The sequence below is a fragment of the Bos grunniens genome, chromosome 27 (assembly GCF_055505025.1).
Source record: "Bos grunniens cultivar Pamir isolate PY7600 chromosome 27, Bosgru_T2T1.0, whole genome shotgun sequence".
Lineage (NCBI taxonomy): Eukaryota > Metazoa > Chordata > Mammalia > Artiodactyla > Bovidae > Bos > Bos grunniens.
In genome coordinates, this window is record NC_141191.1 from 45,643,745 (window position 1) to 45,662,869 (window position 19,125).

Sequence of the window (19,125 nt, forward strand, 5' to 3'; positions counted from 1 at the left end):
AGCAGTACATCAGCACATTTTAAACTGTCAAGAGTACAACAATGCTGTACGTGAAGCCAGTGTCTGTGAAACCAATTCAAAAGTCCATCAGGATCTCTTGAATAATCTCAGGATCATCACAAGGATGCTGTACACCGATGTTTGTGCATGAATTTGAATAAGGAAGCTCTGTAAGATTACAGTAAAATTGATCTTATTTGCCTTCCAAAGCTCAGTGAAAATGCCAGCTCCAAGTAAAAGATGAATAATTTAGTGAATAATTTTGCTCATTGTGCCAAATTCCTCATAGATCTCGGTATTTCAGAATTTCAGCATCTTTCACTGAGTTGAATTTTGAAACTGATGTGATGGTACTGAACACGTGGACTACAAATTCACATGCAGACCTAATGGCTTACTTTAGTAGGGCAAGCTTGGTTGCCCATTCCCCCATTTCAGACACATTCGGCAACCAGGTCGCCAATGAAAAATGCCAAAAAGGTCAAGAAAGCATCATCCCGTAAGGCCCTATCATCTGATGAAGTAGAGTAAAGTAAGTCCCAACCTGAGATGAATTCCCTTCAGTGAGAATGAAACTACTTCGACTCTTCAGAAAATATATGTTGAGAAGTGAAACAAAACTACAACAAAAAATAGCAAAACATCCTCCTTAAAAAAAAATGCTACAGTTGCTTAACGATGCTCTGGTAGTGTCAGCAGAGTGACTGGCTTATACATATGCACGTGTGCTAAGTTGCTCAGTCCTGTCCGATTCTTTGCGACCCCATGGACTGTAGCCCACCAGGCTCCCCTGTCCATGGGATTCTCCAGGCGGGAATAGTGGAGTGGGGTTGCCATTTCCCTCCCTGGGGTTTCTTCCCAACCCGGGTATCGAACCTGTAACTCCTGCATAAGGAATCCTTATCACTGAGTCACCTGGGAAACCCACTTATACACATACTATTTTTTTTTTTTCAGATTCTTTTCCCACTTAGGTTGAAAGTGAAGTGAAAGTGAAAGCCTCTCAGTCGTGTCCGACTCTTTGTGACCCAATGGACTATACAGTCCATGGGATTCTACAGGCCAGAATACTGGAGAGGGTAGTTATCCCTTCTCCAGGTGACCTTCCTGACACAGGAATTGAACCGGGGTCTCCCGCATTGCAGGCGGATTCTTTACCAGCTGAGCCAGCAGGGAAGCCCTGGGTATTTTGAAACGACCAAAACTACACAAGGGACAGAGATGCTGGCACAGAGGGGCTCTGAGACCCTGCTGATTTAGTTTCTACTTCCTTATCCTGCCCCATTTTCACTCAAGGAACACATGTGAAGGTCGGTTGGGTGGGTCTTTCCTTCTGTTTGTGCCTCTGAAATAAACTGGGCTCGTGCGTCTGAAGCCCAGATGCCTCTGTAGCTCTGTGTATCCAGCAGGAACTCCGAGTTCAGCGGACCTGGGGTTTAGTTCTAGGTATGTGACCTGGGCAGATATGTTTAACCCTCCCCAGCTGCAGTTTCCTCATTTGTAAAATGAGAATTCTATCATTTGGGTCATAGCAATTGAGAGTTGCTCAGTCCTGTCAGACTCTTTGAGACCAGGCCAGAATACCATTTCTGTGCTATACAGGTTCTATCAGTTCAGTTCAGTTCAGTCGCTCAGTCGTGTCTGACTCTTTGCGACCCCATGGACTGCAGCCTACCAGGCTCCTCTTTCCATGGATTTTCCAGGCAAGAGTACTGGAGTGGGTTGCCACCACCCTCTCCAAAAGCAACTATACTCCCCCCCACACCCCCACCAAAAAAAAAAAGAATTTAAAAAGAATTCACCATCTGTTGGGATTTATTTTCTTTTAAAACTTGGTGGGGCTTCCCTGGTGGTCTAGTGGTTAAGAATTCACCTGCCAATGCAAGGGATACAGGTTCGACCCCTGGTCCTGGAAGATGCCACATACCATGGGCAGCTCAGGCCGTGCACCACCACAGTGGAGCCTGCACCCTGGAGCCCATGATCCTTGAGAGGAGAAGCCACTGCTGTGAGCAGCCCAGCTCCGCAGCCGGAGGGCAGCCCTGCTCCTGCAGCGAGAGAAAGGCCATGCACAGCAATGGAGACCCTGCACAGACGAAAATGAAAACCAACACGTAGAATTTTAAGCATGAACACATACAATTAAAAAAATAAACACATACAATTTTAAAAAAGAGCTCAGAGAATAAAATATATATATTTTAAATTGCTAATTCCTTGATTATTCCTCTGTGCCACACTCTGACTAATATGCAAGCACCATTAGGGAACGCTTTGGTTTTTCCTGCTGAGCTTAGTCCAATGCCCTGTATATTTAAGGGTTCAATCAATTTTAGTTGAATTGACAAATTGGTATTTTCAATTGTTGCCACTTTCAAATCAGACTCGACCTCTCGATCGCTTGGACCACAAAGAGTAATAAACATCAATGATTTTGTATCCCAGAGCTCAGTTTTCTACAGTAATAGGCTCGCGTTTCTCCTGTGCTGAAACATAGCCTCGGGGGCAACTCAAAGGGCCAACACATAATTCCCGAGCCACCAGTGTGGCCCTGTGACCTTGTGGGCAAGGCACGTTTCCAGGACCCGGCCAAGGGCAAAGTGAAAAAGGAAGCAAGATGGATCTTTGAGTGCTTCTGCCTGCGAGTTCTGAAACCTTCTCCCCACACTGGAGAGCTAGCATCCTGACACCATCTTCTAATAGTTTCTAGCCCTCTACACAGGGGAGGTCCTGTTCAGCTTGTTCTGAAACAGAACCACCATCATCTCCTAGCAATTATCCAGGAACTACTTTCTAGGATAAACCACAGTTTTCAATAAAAGCCAACCCAGCTTCTAAAGAAACTGTTCTTAAAAGCTTTCTACTCTAAACTATGTCAAACAAGAACCAAGCATTCTTCAGAAAACAGAATGCAGTACAATTTGAAAGAGAACAGATTTTTAGAAGTGCCCCAACTATGTCTGGAAGAATACCATTTATTTGACATTAATGGGTAAGACCATAATGTTCTTGTTTTGAATTCTGTCTTTAGTAATGGCCTTATCAAAATAATCCTCCTGTATCAGCTTAACTGCTGTTTGACAGGAGATCAAATGTGGAAGTAACCAAAGCTGAAAAGTATTACATTTCTGCACCATTTTGGCATTCAAAATGTGATGGATTGACTATGGGGCTGAATTAAGAAGGAAAGACTTTCATTCCACTTTCATTGTTTTACAACTGTAAAACAATCCTTTGGGTATAAATTCACATCCTCTGACTCATATGTAAGCAACCATTTCAAAGCTCTAATTACAGCATTAATATAAAAAAGCATCACCATAATCATTCACCAGGGCTCCAAAGAGGTTGATCAAATTGAGTTTGAACTTGTCTTCTGTGCCTACCAACTAATGCCTGGCTTTTCAAAAATGGATCAAATTCAATTCAAAGTGCTGGAAATAAGGTGGTGGAAAATGATTCCCAGGTAGCTCAGTAGTAAAGATTCTTTCTGCCAATATAAGAGATCCCGGTTTGATTCCTGGGTCAGGAAGATCCCCTGGAGAAAGAAATGGCAACCCACTCCAGTATTCTTGCCTGAGAAATCCCACGGACAGAGAAGCCTGGTGGACTACAGTCCCATGGGGTCACCAAGAGTCAGACATGACTTAGCAACTAAACCACACCAAGATGAATCAGATTTGATAGGGATCAGAATTTGAGCAGAGTCTGAGATAAAATTCATTCTTCCTGTTTTACTCCATCTCCCAATCCTTTATTAGCACATCCATCCAGATTTCAGTCATATTATTCTACGTCAAGGCTCTTCTGTTAGCATGGACCCCAGCTGAGCTATAGTGGAGAGAAAGATTACTTATTTATTATTCATATCAAAGCTAGTCACATCTCTGTGTTTTTTGTTTTTAATCTGAAAGATTATATATATATATATATATATATATATATATATGTATATGGTGTGCAAAAGATCTAAATTTTAGAAATAGTGAAAGCATTAGAATACACTTTCAATTCTTATTTGTGTATCCTTGAGGTATAGGAAACTTTCTTGAGGAAGATCAGACTTAAAAATGTATAAAATTACAGAAAAACGCATAGGAATTTACAAAAATTAAAAATAACGTTTGTCTTGCTGACCCTGTGTGTGACGCTGACTGTCTCGCCTTTTGCACTGATCGCTGAACCCGGGGTGGGCAGGACGCGAGCTAAGAGGCGGGACAGAGACCCAGGAGCCGCGGGGACTGCAGGTGCGTTTACCCTCTCCTGAGTGCACGGCAGCTGCAGCCCAGCCTCTCTCCGGGTGACGTCGCAGCCACAGCAGCAGCCAGGGCAGAACCATAACGAAGGCGTAACGGAGCCGTAACACAGCCTCGGTAACACAGCCACGATGCCGCTCAGTGCAGCCCCAGGGCGGCAGCAGCCAGGCTTTCATCGCGAAGCGCGTACGGGCGGGTCGCTCACAGGAATCCACCGCCAAGCAAGTACCTCGTGATGCGCATGCGCAGCGCTGTACGCGATCTCAGCTGTTAAACACAGGCATTATTTACAAAGCGAGAGGTGAGAGAGCCTGAACACTCCGTCTTGGCTACCTTGCTGTCTCCCCACAATGTTATAACAAAATGCATCATAAATGATGTCAAGAGTCAAGGTCATTATACAAAAGTCAACATACAAACTGGAGGGAAAGTTTACATAATTTGAAAAAAAAAAAAAAGGTTAATCTAAGTATTCAAAAGAACCCATGAAAATGACAAGGAAAAGACAATGTGGAACATAGCCAATGAATGTAAACAGGATAATCCCAGCAAAGGAAACACTTTCAACCTCATCCGTGGCCAGGATAGTACGAATTACAGTGAAGACTGATTATTCTGCGAATCGTTGTTGCTGTTCCACTGCTAAGTCGTGTCTGACTCTTTGTGACCCCATGGACTGAAGCATGCCAGGCTTCCCGGTCCTTCACTATCTCCCCGAGTTTGCTCAAACGCAAGCTCATTGCTTATGAAAGTAGCCAAAATTATTAAGATTTGTAACCTACACTGCTAGGTGAGAAGATAAACGGATACAGTAGTCTGGCATTTAAAAAATTAATGTAATATCCTTTGATTCAACGATGTCAGATTTGGGAGCTGATCTTGGGAGAAATCAACGTATGTAAGCCTGCAGTTATACATAAATGATTGTTTATGACCACGCTGTCCGTAGTAGCAAAACCCTGGAGGTAACCTGGAGGCCCATCAGTGGAGGGACTGTTGAATATGTAGGGTTCCTGTGAGGCTGCTGCAAAGAGTGAGCTAGGGCTGTTAACCCCGACACGCAGGCTGTGCACTGATGTGCCATGGGAAACACAGGCTGCAGGGTAACAGGGAGATTTGGCACCATCCTTGCTCTTCAACGGTCTTGCCTCTTTGCCTTTCACTTGCTTTACCCCTCTTCCTTACAAGCCACTTATCAGCTATCTTGTCTAATTCTTACATTTTTGAAATATTCAGCAGGAGCCTCAGCTCACCAGGAAAGCTAAACCGGTCAACCCAGGTGAGCTATGTGTTAATCACCTTTGTTACCAAGTCATCCTGAGCAGACCTCAGTCACAGTCATTTATTCAACTATTGGTTTCCTCGAGACTACTGACTCTTTGAAATGAGGGAATAATCTCAGCATCCCCAGCATGGTATGTGATATAAGGGGTGATCCATCAAACTTTGCTGAATTGATGAAAAAGTAATAGGTCCAATTACATTCCCCAGATTAGTATCTAAATAAGTAATGGTAGAATATAAGAAGTAGATGGAACATCACTGAAAACTGGAGAGTATACTCTGCCAGGTACTTTCTTGCTTAAGCAGTCTTATTCCCTTTGAGAGCGATGAAATCCCCAATTCATTGAACACTGACAAAGACTGAAAACGAAGCCTTTCTTGAAAGTTCCCAAAGTTGCTCATCAAGGACAGAACTTTCAGGATTTCTAATACAGTCATCCATATGCTTGCTAAAGTTTGAGCACTACTTCCTGGAAGATAATGCCCAGACTTTAGCAACCATAAGAGAAGGGGAAAAGAAAGGAGCTGAACGTCTGAATGAAGATGTCTGGGACTAGAGAGCACAGTGCTTCTATGCAAGATCAAAACTTCTTTACCCTGCCCTCTGAGAGAGAGAAAAGTTAAAGTGTTCCCACTGGCCTGTGGATTTTCTCCATTATGTTCTGATTTTCAGTCTTTGAAGTCTTAATTTGCCTTGTTTGTTTTTATGAGAGTTAACTGAGTGATATCTTGCTACATGTCCATGACCAATATGCAGAAAAAGTCAGCATACTGATCAACAGACCAGGTTTTGGTCTTAGAAAGACCAAGGACAGAGTCTTGGCTTTGCATTTATTGACCATCTGACCTTGAATGGGCTTCCTTGGTGGCTCAGGTGGTCAAGAATCTGCCTGCGATGCAGAGACCTGGATTCAATCCTGGGCCAGGAAGATCCCCTGGAGAAGGGAACGGCTACCTATTCCAGTATTTTCGCTTTGACTTTGAATAAATGACCGAATCTCTTGAGCCTCAGTTGCTTTGTTCATACACTAGGAATTAGAGTAATAGAAAGTCTCTCATAGACTGTTAGGCATTGATAGAGGGGGGAAAAAAGCATGAAAAATACTTAGCAGTCTCCTGTGCTCATCATTTAGTTTGTGTTTTAGTTATCATTATGTGTAAATTCCATCAGCTCTAAAAAGCATGTTTACTCCCAACTCATCTCTGAAATCAGCAGGATGCATCTTGTAATCTGGGGCACCTTATGGTCCTGCACATAAGTCACGATGCAGCTTACAGTAGATGGCACCTTAGGTGTGAGGAAAGAGATTATCATTCATACCACTGACGGTTTCGGAACGGGGCTGTTTTGAGCATCGGGTCTTGATGGTTCGGGTCGGTTTGCCGTCCTGGAGCAGTACTATTCCTGACTGCATATCTCCTCCCCATCAATTGAACTATGGAAACTCAGAGCCCCAGTGGTGTCCTAATGATCTTTGAAAATGTGTTTTCCAATGTCACAAAAGATGATATGATATTCTCAACAAAGAAGGTCTTAAACCTGAACTAAAAAGACTCAAACTAGGAAGCTGGTCACTTAACCATGACTCACACCCAAGCTCACTAGGACAGCATCTAGGAGCTCTTCCTGACCCAGCTTTGGTTGTGTCCATGACCAAAGCCATCTCAAGTTCTCTGTTTCAACAGTCTTTACCGTGCATGGCTTCCTTTCTCCAAAACCCTCCAGGTACCTGTCCCTAAGCCTTTCCTCACCTGGTTGGGGTTCCCACGAGGTTTTCTTTGTGGGCATCATCTGCGTTGTCTCCACAGGCAATCTTTCTGAGTTTTCTTTATTACCAAAACGATGAGAGCCAGGAAAAACCAATTTTATGACTAAATCTAGTCTTATAAATGATGTTCATCTGTGTTCTTCTTGAAATCTCATCACGAAGCTTTGTAACCATGTCATTAGAGTGGTTTCTCTTAATATTCAGTTATGAAAGCTGGAATGATTCAAAAGAAAAGGCATACTTTGCACCCATAGCTTCCACAAGCCCTGAAATAAGTGTGATTTGATAATCATTCAGTGGCCACAAATTCCCTGTTGAATCTAGACTGTTATTCTGATCTGCTGGGAACAATAGAATTTGGAGGAAATGATGGCATGTCATGGAAATTCAGGAGCCTGAGCTTCAAGACACAGGTCTTCTACCTGTGCTCATGTCAGAGGCTGCCCCAAGCTTCCAGCCACGGGGAAGCCTGGATGACCCATCCATCCCCGGGGAACCCAGGGATTCACAGCTGAACCGAGCTTCATGAATGAGCTCAGGAGTGACCAGCGGAGAACCACGGTCAGCCACCACACTGCAAACATCATAGACTGTTGTTCTTTGAAGACATCACATTTAGAGTGGATTTTACACACCAGTAGGTAGGACTGAAAGAAGCAAAGGCTTTCAGTAGTTAAAACACATGTCACTAAATTAGAGACTGAGAGAAGGAGGCCTGTAGGAAGAAATCTGACAATAAAACGTGAGAAAAACGTCTTTACTTTTTGTTGAACCTTTGTTTCTGCCACCCCAGTGTCTGTGAAAGACTTTGGGCTTAACAGGGCTGTAAAGATGAATGCTTTGAATTTTGTAGGCATCTTTCATAAAACCATGATCATGTGCCCTTCAGACGAGCTTTATGTCCCTATTTAAGATTTCTCATACTGTGATGTACAAAATTGACACAATCAGCTCAAGAACTGGGAAGTATCCTAGAATAAGGGGTGATGCTTCCTGTTTTTTTTCCATTTTAAGACACTTAAGAAGAGAGTGATCTAGAACAGGATCAGAAACTGTGGCCCAGGGGTCAAGACTACCTGCCATGTGTTTGTACAACTGTAAGCAAATAGTGGTTTTTACAGTTTTTAAATGGTTGACAGACAAAATCAAAAGAATCAGAATATTTCATGATATATGGAAATTATATGTAATTCCCAGTTCAGCATCCATAAATCATTATGGGGACCCAGTAATGCTCCTTCATGTATGTACTGTCTAAGGCTACTTGTTTACTACAGCAACAAGGCTGAGTCATTGTGAAGGAGGTTACATGCAAAATCTAAACGCTCTGCTACCTGTTTTTTTATAGAAGTTTGCTACCTCTTGGTCTAGCATGCAGATCTGAGCATTTTCTTTTTAGATTGCTGTCATGTGTTATATCCCAAGGCAGTATTTGTGAATCCATAAATACACACACCCAGCTCATTTCTCCACTTCATCCTCACAGGCCTCACAGCTTGCTGGTCTAATGTGGAGAAGCGCAAAGGTGTTAACGTCCTAAACTAGGGGAAACGTTGAGGGTGGGAAAGACAGAGCAAGAGAGCGGTGAACCACAGAATAAGCGTTTGATGATAAAAATTGAAGGAGTGACTTGGAAAAAACCTCCTATATGTTTCTTCTTGATGCTTCTTTTAAATACGGTTTTTGTTTAAGGATCAGAGCAGTTTTTGAAGAGTTGGAATAGCAAACCACTGACAGCATTAGCCCCAAAGAATGACTTTTTCTTTCATATTTGCTTCCATCATCAGCAATTAAAAGTCTTCAACGGATCTTCTTGTAACAATGTCATTGACAATTAAATAAATACCTAAGTAAAAAGCCGAGACACATCTTGCCTGCCTGGCCTTCCCAGACTGCAAACTAACGTACAGTTCAGTTCAGTCGCTCAGTCGTGTCTGATTCTTTGTGACCCCATGAATCACAGCACACCAGGCCTCCCTGTCCATCACCAATGCCCAGAGTTCACTCAGACTCACATCCATTGAGTCAGTGATGCCATCCAGCCATCTCATCCTCTGTCGTCCCCTTCTCCTCCTGCACCCAATCCCTCCCAGCATCAGAGTCTTTTCCAATGAGTCAACTCTTCGCATGAGGTGGCCAAAGTACTGGAGCTTCAGCTTTAGTATCATTCCCTCCAAAGAACACCCAGGGCTGATCTCCTTTAGAATGGACTGGTTGGATCTCCTTTCAGTCCAAGGGACTCTCAAGAGTCTTCTCCAACACCACAGTTCAAAAGCATCAATTCTTCGGTCCTCAGCTTTCTTCACAGTCCAACTCTCACATCCATACATGACCACAGGAAAAACCATAGCCTTGACTAGATGGATCTTTGTTGGCAAAGTAATGTCTCTGCTTTTCAATATGCTATCTAGGTTGATCATAACTTTTCTTCCAAGGAGTAAGTGTCTTTTAATTTCATGGCTGCAGTCACTATCTGCAGTGATTTTGGAGCCCCCAAAAATAAAGTCTGACACTGTTTCCACTGCTTCCCCATCTATTTCCCATGAAGTGATGGGAGAATTTTGGAAGAAACATACATTATTATAATAACTTTCTAGAGTGAAAAGTGTTCAAATTTTACAGTGGAAGGAACAGGAACAATTTTCTGTGTAGTCATATAGAATCTTGGAGAAGGAAATGGCAACCCACTCCAGTGTTCTTGCCTGGAGAATCCCAGGGACGGTGGAGCCTGATGGGCTGCTATCTATGGGATCGCATAGAGTCGGACACAACTGAAGTGACTTAGCAACAGCAGCAGCACATAGAATCTAGTAAGTACTAAGAACTACATTTTTTTTGCTTCATTTCCCCCAAACCCAAATAAATCCAATGGCAACCCACTCCAGCACTCTTGCCTGGAAAATCCCATGGATGGAGGAGCCTGGTGGGCTGTGGTCCATGGGGTCCCGGAGGGTCAGATTCGACTGAGTGACTCGACTTTCATTTTCACTTCCATGCATTGAAGAAGGAAATGGCAATCCACTCCATTGTTCTTGCTTGGAGAATCCCAGGGATTGCGGAACCTGGTGGACTGCCATCTATGGGGTTGCACAGAGTTGGACACAACAGAAGCAACTTAGCAGCAGCGGCAGCAGAAAAGAAGTCCAAAAGCTATAGATATGCTGACTACATTTTATCTTTACTTATTAGCTGTTGAGATTTTTTTGTTTTCTCGTCAGGTCTCATATATGATACTACTTGTATTAGATTTTAATTTAAATACTAACTGAATTTCAGTAAAGGAATGTTTAAAGCCATGACTGTGAGTGAACAAGTGGATTTATGCAGGGATATTTACTGAGCATTTCTTAGGCCAGTCTCTCACTTAGGATATATAGAGGTAATAGAAAGCATAATACAAAATTGCCTAAGAAAAAAAATGAACTGTTTTGTTGGCTTGCTTAGCTGAAAATGCAAACGTAGGGTGAAGCTCAGTGTTGGCTGATTCAAAAGATCAGTGCCGGAGTCATTAGTCCTGTCTCCACTCTATAGTCCAAAGTGCCACCTTCTTCCTAAAATGTCATTGGATGACAGAAGGGTCACTGTTTCTTACTATAGAAGAAAGAGAACTCCATCTCCGAGGCAAACGAGAAGGAACTTCCTAAGAAGACCTCAATAAAAAAGGTCTTTTGTGTCCCGTTGGTCATACTGGGACATTTATCTATTCCCGGGCCAATCCTTGTACAAGGATGGAGTTTCGGTACTTAGACGTGAGGCTCAGGTTGGGAAGAGGTCAGCTCTGAGTCTCGTGGGCTGTGTGCCTGTTAGAACATACTTCAGAAAGAGATGGAAACATTTGTCCCGTATCCACTAGACCCAGCTCTCTGTGTATGAAAATACAGTAACACTAATGTTACAGAACAACTGCATCCTTTTCCTTTTTTTGCTTGTTTTTATACTGTTGTTATGACCAAGAAAGGTGACAAACACGAAAGATTTTGTAGGAACTAAGCTCATCATCACAACGAAAAGGATTCTAAAAGGACTTTTCCTGATTTTCAGTACTAAGCTCATCATCACCACTAAAGGGATTCAAAAAGGGCTTTTCCTGATTTTCAGTACTAAGCTCATCATCACCACTAAAGGGATTCTAAAAGGACTTTTCCTTATTTTCAGTACTAAGCTCATTATCACCACTAAAGGGATTCTAAAAGGACTTTTCCCTATTTTCAGTACTAAGCTCATCATCACCACTAAAGGGATTCTAAAAGGACTTTTCCTGATTTTCAGTACTAAGCTCATTACCACCACTAAAGTGATTCTAAAAGGACTTTTCCTGATTTTCAGTACTAAGCTCATCATCACCACTAAAGGGATTCTAAAAGGACTTTTCCTTATTTTCAGTACTAAGCTCATCATCACCACTAAAGGGATTCTAAAAGGGCTTTTCCTGATTTTCAGTACTAAGCTCATCATCACCACTAAAGGGATTCTAAAAGGGCTTTTCCTTATTTTCAGTACTAAGCTCATTATCACCACTAAAGGGTTCTAAAAGGGCTTTTCCTTATTTTCAGTACTAAGCTCATTATCACCACTAAAGGGTTCTAAAAGGGCTTTTCCTTATTTTCAGTACTAAGCTCATTATCACCACTAAAGGGACTCTAAAAGGACTTTTCCTTATTTTCAGTACTAAGCTCATTATCACCACTAAAGGGATTCTAAAAGGGCTTTTCCTTATTTTCAGTACTAAGCTCATCATCACCACTAAAGGGATTCTAAAAGGACTTTTCCTGATTTTCAGTACTAAGCTCATTATCACCACTAAAGGGATTCTAAAAGGGCTTTTCCTGATTTTCAGTACTAAGCTCATCATCACCACTAAAGGGATTCTAAAAGGGCTTTTCCTTATTATCAGTACTAAGCTAATTATCACCACTAAAGGGTTCTAAAAGGGCTTTTCCTTATTTTCAGTACTAAGCTCATTATCACCACTAAAGGGATTCTAAAAGGACTTTTCCTTATTTTCAGTACTAAGCTCATCATCACCACTAAAGGGATTCTAGAAGGGCTTTTCCTTATTTTCAGTACTAAGCTCATCATCACCACTAAAGGGATTCTAAAAGGACTTTTCCTTATTTCAGTACTAAGCTCATTATCACCACTAAAGGGATTCTAAAAGGAGTTTTCCTGATTTTCAGTACTAAGCTCATCATCACCACTAAAGGGATTCTAAAAGGACTTTTCCTGATTTTCAGTACTAAGCTCATTACCACCACTAAAGGGATTCTAAAAGGACTTTTCCTGATTTTCAGTACTAAGCTCATCATCACCACTAAAGGGATTCTAGAAGGGCTTTTCCTTATTTTCAGTACTAAGCTCATCATCACCACTAAAGGGATTCTAAAAGGACTTTTCCTTATTTTCAGTACTAAGCTCATCATCACCACTAAAGGGATTCTAAAAGGACTTTTCCTTATTTTCAGTACTAAGCTCATCATCACCACTAAAGGGATTCTAGAAGGGCTTTTCCTTATTTTCAGTACTAAGCTCATCATCACCACTAAAGGGATTCTAAAAGGACTTTACCTTATTTTCAGTACTAAGCTCATTATCACCACTAAAGGGATTCTAAAAGGAGTTTTCCTGATTTTCAGTACTAAGCTCATCATCACCACTAAAGGGATTCTAAAAGGACTTTTCCTGATTTTCAGTACTAAGCTCATCATCACCACTAAAGGGATTCTAAAAGGACTTTTCCTGATTTTCAGTACTAAGCTCATCATCACCACTAAAGGGATTCTAAAAGGGCTTTTCCTTTTTTCAGTACTAAGCTCATCATCACCACTAAAGGGATTCTAATAGGACTTTTCCCGATTTTCAGTACTAAGCTCATTATCACCACTAAAGGGATTCTAAAAGGACTTTTCCTGATTTTCAGTACTAAGCTCATTATCACCACTAAAGGGATTCTAAAAGGACTTTTCCCGATTTTCAGTACTAAGCTCATTATCACCACTAAAGGGATTCTAAAAGGACTTTTCCTGATTTTCAGTACTAAGCTCATCATCACCACTGAAGGGATTCTAAAAGGGCTTTTCCTTATTTTCAGTACTAAGCTCATTATCACCACTAAAGGGATTCTAAAAGGACTTTTCCTGATTTTCAGTACTAAGCTCATTATCACCACTAAAGGGATTCTAAAAGGGCTTTTCCTTATTTTCAGTACTAAGCTCATCATCACCACTAAAGGGATTCTAAAAGGGCTTTTCCTTATTTTCAGCTGAACTCCAAAGTAACTGTTCTATATAATTTTTAAAATGACTTCTGGCTTGATTGTGCAACCTTGACCACAACCAATTTTAGAACATTTTCTTCATTCCACATCTGTTAGGAATCACTTCCTGTTTGCCCCAAACCACCAATCCACTTTTTTGTCTCTATAGAGTTGCCTATTCTGGACATTTCATATAAATGGACTCATGCAATTTGTCTTATGGGGTCTTTTTATCCCATTTAAAAACTTTGCTAAACCTTGTATAACGTGAAATTTACCATTTAAAATTTTGCAATTCAATGGCATTAAGTACCTTCACATGTGCAATCGTCGCCACCATCCATCTCGACAACGCTTTCTTCTTCCCAGAAACTCTGTACCCACTCAACAGCAGCTCCCTTTCGCCTCCAAGCAGCCCTTCTCAAAGCCCGTCCTACTTCTGTCTCTGTGAGGTCTCATCTAAGGGGAGGTGGCCCAGATTTGTCCTTTGTGTCTGGATAATTTCACTCTGCACAGTGTCTTTAAGGTTCATCCGTATTGCAGCACGTATTTGAGATTCATTCCTTTCTCTTTGTGTGTGTGTGTGTGTGTGTGTGTGTGAGTTGCTCAGTTGTGTCGTACTCTTTGCAACCCCATGGACTGTAGCCCACCAGGCTCCCCCATCCATGGAATTACCCAGGCAAGATACTGGAGTCTGCTGTCATTTCCTCTTCCAGGGGATCTTCCCGACCCAGGGACTGAACCCCAGTCTCCTGGACTGTGGGCAGACTCCACTGTCTGAACCACCAGGGGAGCCCCCTTCCCTTTGCCCATTCTAAAGGACAGCTCCTTGCAGTGGAGGATCAACGAATTCTGGACTTGGTGAGTGCAGTGGGTAGGAGCCATGAGAACACTGGGGAGTGTCTCTCCAGGTTTAGAATTTTGTAATCCCCTCCTTTTTTTAATTGACATGTAGTTGACATACAATATTATGTGAACCTAGTAAAAACCACCAAACTGTACACTTACCTGGGTAAATCTCATGGCATCTGAATTATATCTCAATAAAGGTGTTGAAGTAAAGGGGGAAAGCTACGCATGTTCAATATAACATTATTAAACATTCTTGAAACTTTTCAAAGAGAAGATAAAAAGTTATGGCTAAGTAAACTATGGTAATTTTATGGTAACTCAGGTAAATATTATATATGCATTAGAAGTAATCATGAGTATTCTTTCCTGGAGAATCCCATGGATAGAGGAAGCTGGTGGGCTATAGCCCACGGGCATCGCAGCTGCAGAGTCAGACATGAGCAAGCGACTAAACACGTGTGCACTAAAATCATATGGAAATGTGTTGTAATGGTGTTAAAAGGCACAAGACACCAAATGGGAAAAAAAAAGAAAGAAAGAAAAAATAAGAATGCGTAGGATAATGACCAGAAGAGAAATGGGGAAAGTAACAACGTGTTGAAGTGTTTGGCTCAGAGGCAAATCTTTAAACACTTTTTCTATCATTACTGTTTTATACAGACGGGGAGGGGACGTTGCACTTACTGCTCAAGACTAAGACATGAAATGGCAAGTTCATAACTCGGAAAAAAGACTGCTGGCTGCAATATCCAAATGGGTGGATTACTGCATGCTTCTTACTGTCTAGGCTTCCCGCTCAAACACACGCTACTTTTTAAGTCAGCGATTCAAAGAAAGTAGACAGTGTCTTCCCATCACGTAAGTCAGTCACCCGAGAGCCGGAAAGAGGAAGTGATCTGCAAGATCCTGCATGTTCCTAGGCCGCTCAGCTCAGAGCAGCATCGAAGGCTTAGGCTCCTTGGTTTTGACTGTCTGTGCTGTTTTGTTTAGGGGAGCTGTTGTAACAGCTGACTGTAAACTGGGGACTTAATGCTGTTTTGTTTAGGGGGGGCTGTTGTACCAGCTGACTGTAAACTGGGGACTTAATGCTGTTTTGTTTGGGGAGCTGTTGTACCAGCTGACTGTAAACTGGGGACTTAATGCTGTTTTGTTTGGGGACCTGTTGTACCAGCTGACTGTAAACTGGGGACTTAATGCTGTTTTGTTTAGGGGGGGCTGTTGTACCAGCTGACTGTAAACTGGGGACTTAATGCTGTTTTGTTTGGGGACCTGTTGTACCAGCTGACTGTAAACTGGGGACTTAATGCTGTTTTGTTTGGGGACCTGTTGTACCAGCTGACTGTAAACTGGGGACTTAATGCTGTTTTGTTTGGGGACCTGTTGTACCAGCTGACTGTAAACTGGGGACTTAATGCTGTTTTGTTTGGGGACCTGTTGTACCAGCTGACTGTAAACTGGGGACTTAATGCTGTTTTGTTTGGGGACCTGTTGTACCAGCTGACTGTAAACTGGGGACTTAATGCTGTTTTGTTTGGGGAGCTGTTGTACCAGCTGACTGTAAACTGGGGACTTAAAACACTGGAAGCAGCCGTGCCCCGTTCTGGAGGCCAGGTGTCCACACGGCCACCCTCCCTCTCGCCTCCCCCAGGTCTGGCGGTTGCCGGCGTTCCTGACTTGTGAGCATCTTGCTGTCTCTGCTCCAACTCCACATCGTTTTCTCCACTGTGTGGAGTTGACCCTCCTCTCGTCTCTATTAGAAGGATGCAGGTGACTGCACTTAGCACTCACCTGGATGATCCAGGGAAAACTCCTCTCCCCAAGATCCCTGACACCTTTTGCCACATGAGGTGATATTCACTCTTTTGCTGTAGAAGACAATAATCATGGGCTCCAGAAACTCAGATCCAGACCTGTCTTTGGACCACCTTTCAGCCAACTAAACATTCCAGGCTAAAAATCTGGTTAAAAGGAAATTCGCGTCTCTCTCAATCTCTGATGACTTCCTAGTATCTAACACAAGACATTGTTTGATAGAAAGTGAAAGTGTTAGTCAATGAGTCCTGTCTGAGTCTTTGCAACCCCATGGTCTATAGCCCACCATGCTTCTCTGTCCATGGGGTTCTCCAGGCAGGAACACCAGAGTGGATTGCCCTGCCTTCCTGCAGGGAATCTTCCCGACCCAGGGATCAAGCTTGGTCTCCTGCATTACAGGCAGACTCTTTATCATCTGAGCCACCAGATAACATTCATTGAATGAATAAATGAATAAATACTTCAGTCTGTGGTAGCAGAAAGTGTCCTGATAGCGGAGGAGGTGCCCTACTGTGGAAAGGAAGCTATGGGTGAAATGATAGCTGAGGGTGTGTGGACTATTTTCTATTAGAATTGATAGTCTCATTAAAAGCTGTGACCACAAGAATGCCCCAAGTGAAGTCAGAGCCAGGACAGGATAGCTGCTGCGTGAATCTTCTCCCCGTGGCGGCTGAGAAATGAAGGAAAACAGAAGGAGCAGAGGACCTCATAAAACCACACCATCTTCAGGTTTGGGAGGACCTGAGATGCTGTCTAGCCCAGTTTCACACCCAGTGACAAATAATCACAGTTGGGAAACAGAGAGCTTCCATTTAAATGCCCCAGAGCTGAGGATCACACTGCCTGACTGTCCAGCCCAGGTTATCATTGGACTGGCCCAGGAGGGTGAAGATGAATAGAAAGCAAGCATATGGGATGGATTACGCAGGTGTTGTCTGCGGCAGCTACAAGCGCAGTCCTTGATTTTTTTAAGAGCATGGTATTTGTTTGTTTTTTGAATGAGACTGAGCTTGGTCTTAGAAGCCGCATGCGGGCCCTCTGCCGGTCACGCGCAGTCTCTCACTGCGGTGCGCGCTCCGTAGCCGTGGCGCGCAGACTCGGTCGCTGTGGTCTGCGGGCCGGGTTGCCCCTCGGCGTACGGGATCTTAATTCCCCCGACCAAGGATCGAACCCGCCTCCCTCGTATTGCAAGGCAGATTCTTAACCACTGGACCACCAGGGACGTTCCTGTAAGTTCAGTCTTGGGAGTGTTTCCTAGCAGAGAAGACAGCTTCCCATTTTGTCAATTTCTATGAGCATATGAGGTTACTTGCTTTGCTAATCCATGAGAATGCGAGGCCCTCTATTGAAGGTTAGGTAATTTCTACTCAGAAGAAAGGACCAGCACCAGTGATTTTCAAATTATTGATTGAAAACAATGTTTATTTTTTATCCTAAAACCCTGACAACATGTGAATGAGCCTGACATGGAAAATGCCAGAAGGCAGACAACATTATAGAGATGAGGTGATTTGCTGTAAGACTTATTACATTAAAGAAAAACACTGCAATTATTTTTCATATTTTTATTGAATCATTTTTAAAATGAAAGTAGATGTGAAGAAAAAAGAATCAAACAAGACATGTGGTTTATTAACACATGCAGCATTGTAAATTTTAATAAAAGGAATAAAATGCAGATATATAGGCTTGAAGGAGGAAAGAAGACAGTAACAGACAAAAGATAAATTATTTAACAACACTGTCTAGAAGATTGACTGGATTGATTTTTGACATTTTTATAAGGAAATCTGGAACGTCAGTATCCAGGCTGGTTCAAGGGATAGTGCCTTTTAATGTCAAAATGCTTATAATTGAAGAGCACATTTCTCACCCCATTTCTCCTAAGATGATATTTAAGCATAAAGACATGCATTTAAGCTTCTTTGAATATTTTCAAACTGTAGGTTATTTTGGCATGAGTGCAAACTTTTTTAATATCAAACACATTATGAAGATAGGATAGCTGAAATCCTTCATGACAAAACCCCGTAGAAAAATCCAGACTTGGTCGGATTCAGTTGTCTGACTGCAGTGTTGGAACGTGGCCTGTGGAGGAGTGGTGTGCACGTGTTGCCCCCGAGACGGGAGGGCCTCCTTCTCTGTGGTCTGGAGCGTGGCCTGTGGAGGAGTGGTGTGCGTGTGTTTGCCCCGAGATGGGAGGGCCTCCTTCTCTCTGGTCAGGAACGTGGCCTGTGGAGGAGTGGTGTGCGCGTGTTGCCCCCGAGACGGGAGGGCCTCCTTCTCTGTGGTCAGGGCAGTGTTTCAGTTCTTTTGGGCCTGTGTTCCCAAAGGTTGCATTTATGAACTGAATCAGGTTGATTTGAACCAGATTGAATCTCAGTCAATATTTTCTGGCTAAACGAGTAGTGAAGTGGGTGGGTGACCTCTGAATTGAGTGTAGAAAGGTCTGGGTTTACCTTCAAACAACCGTTACTAGCTGGGAACAAAGCTGAGGTTTTCTTATTTCCAGTCTCGGGTTCTTTCATCAAGGAGGATTTGTCAATGAATCAATTAACTATAAAAGGGCTGAAGCAATATTGAAAAAAATATGAATGCATAAAACATTTGCATGCCTCTGTGTCTCTGCCACATAACTGTATATATTTTCTTTTCTGTATAGTATCCTGTGAGGTGGGATTTCCACCACTCCCTGCCACCAGTGAGGTTAAATCAAGAAAGGTCCTGGAACAGTTAAATTTAAAAAATAATAAAACATAAGAGAAAGGGCATTCCAGGTTGCATGGGAGAGGAAATTTTTAAGAAAACTGTTTTTACACAGTTATTGAATTGTGCCTTGAAAAACAACCTCAAGTGTTGATTTGTTTTGAAAAAGAAATGTCAAGAAAACATTTCCTTT

The 19,125-nt window shown here is 42.5% G+C and overlaps 1 protein-coding gene across 2 annotated transcripts in view; it reads left to right on the forward strand.

Moving 5' to 3' along the window:
- The window catches only part of ZNF385D (zinc finger protein 385D), a 1,003,514-nt gene that overhangs the window by 548,883 nt on the left and 435,506 nt on the right, over nucleotides 1–19,125 (forward strand). The gene's annotated exons all lie outside the window — the stretch shown is intronic.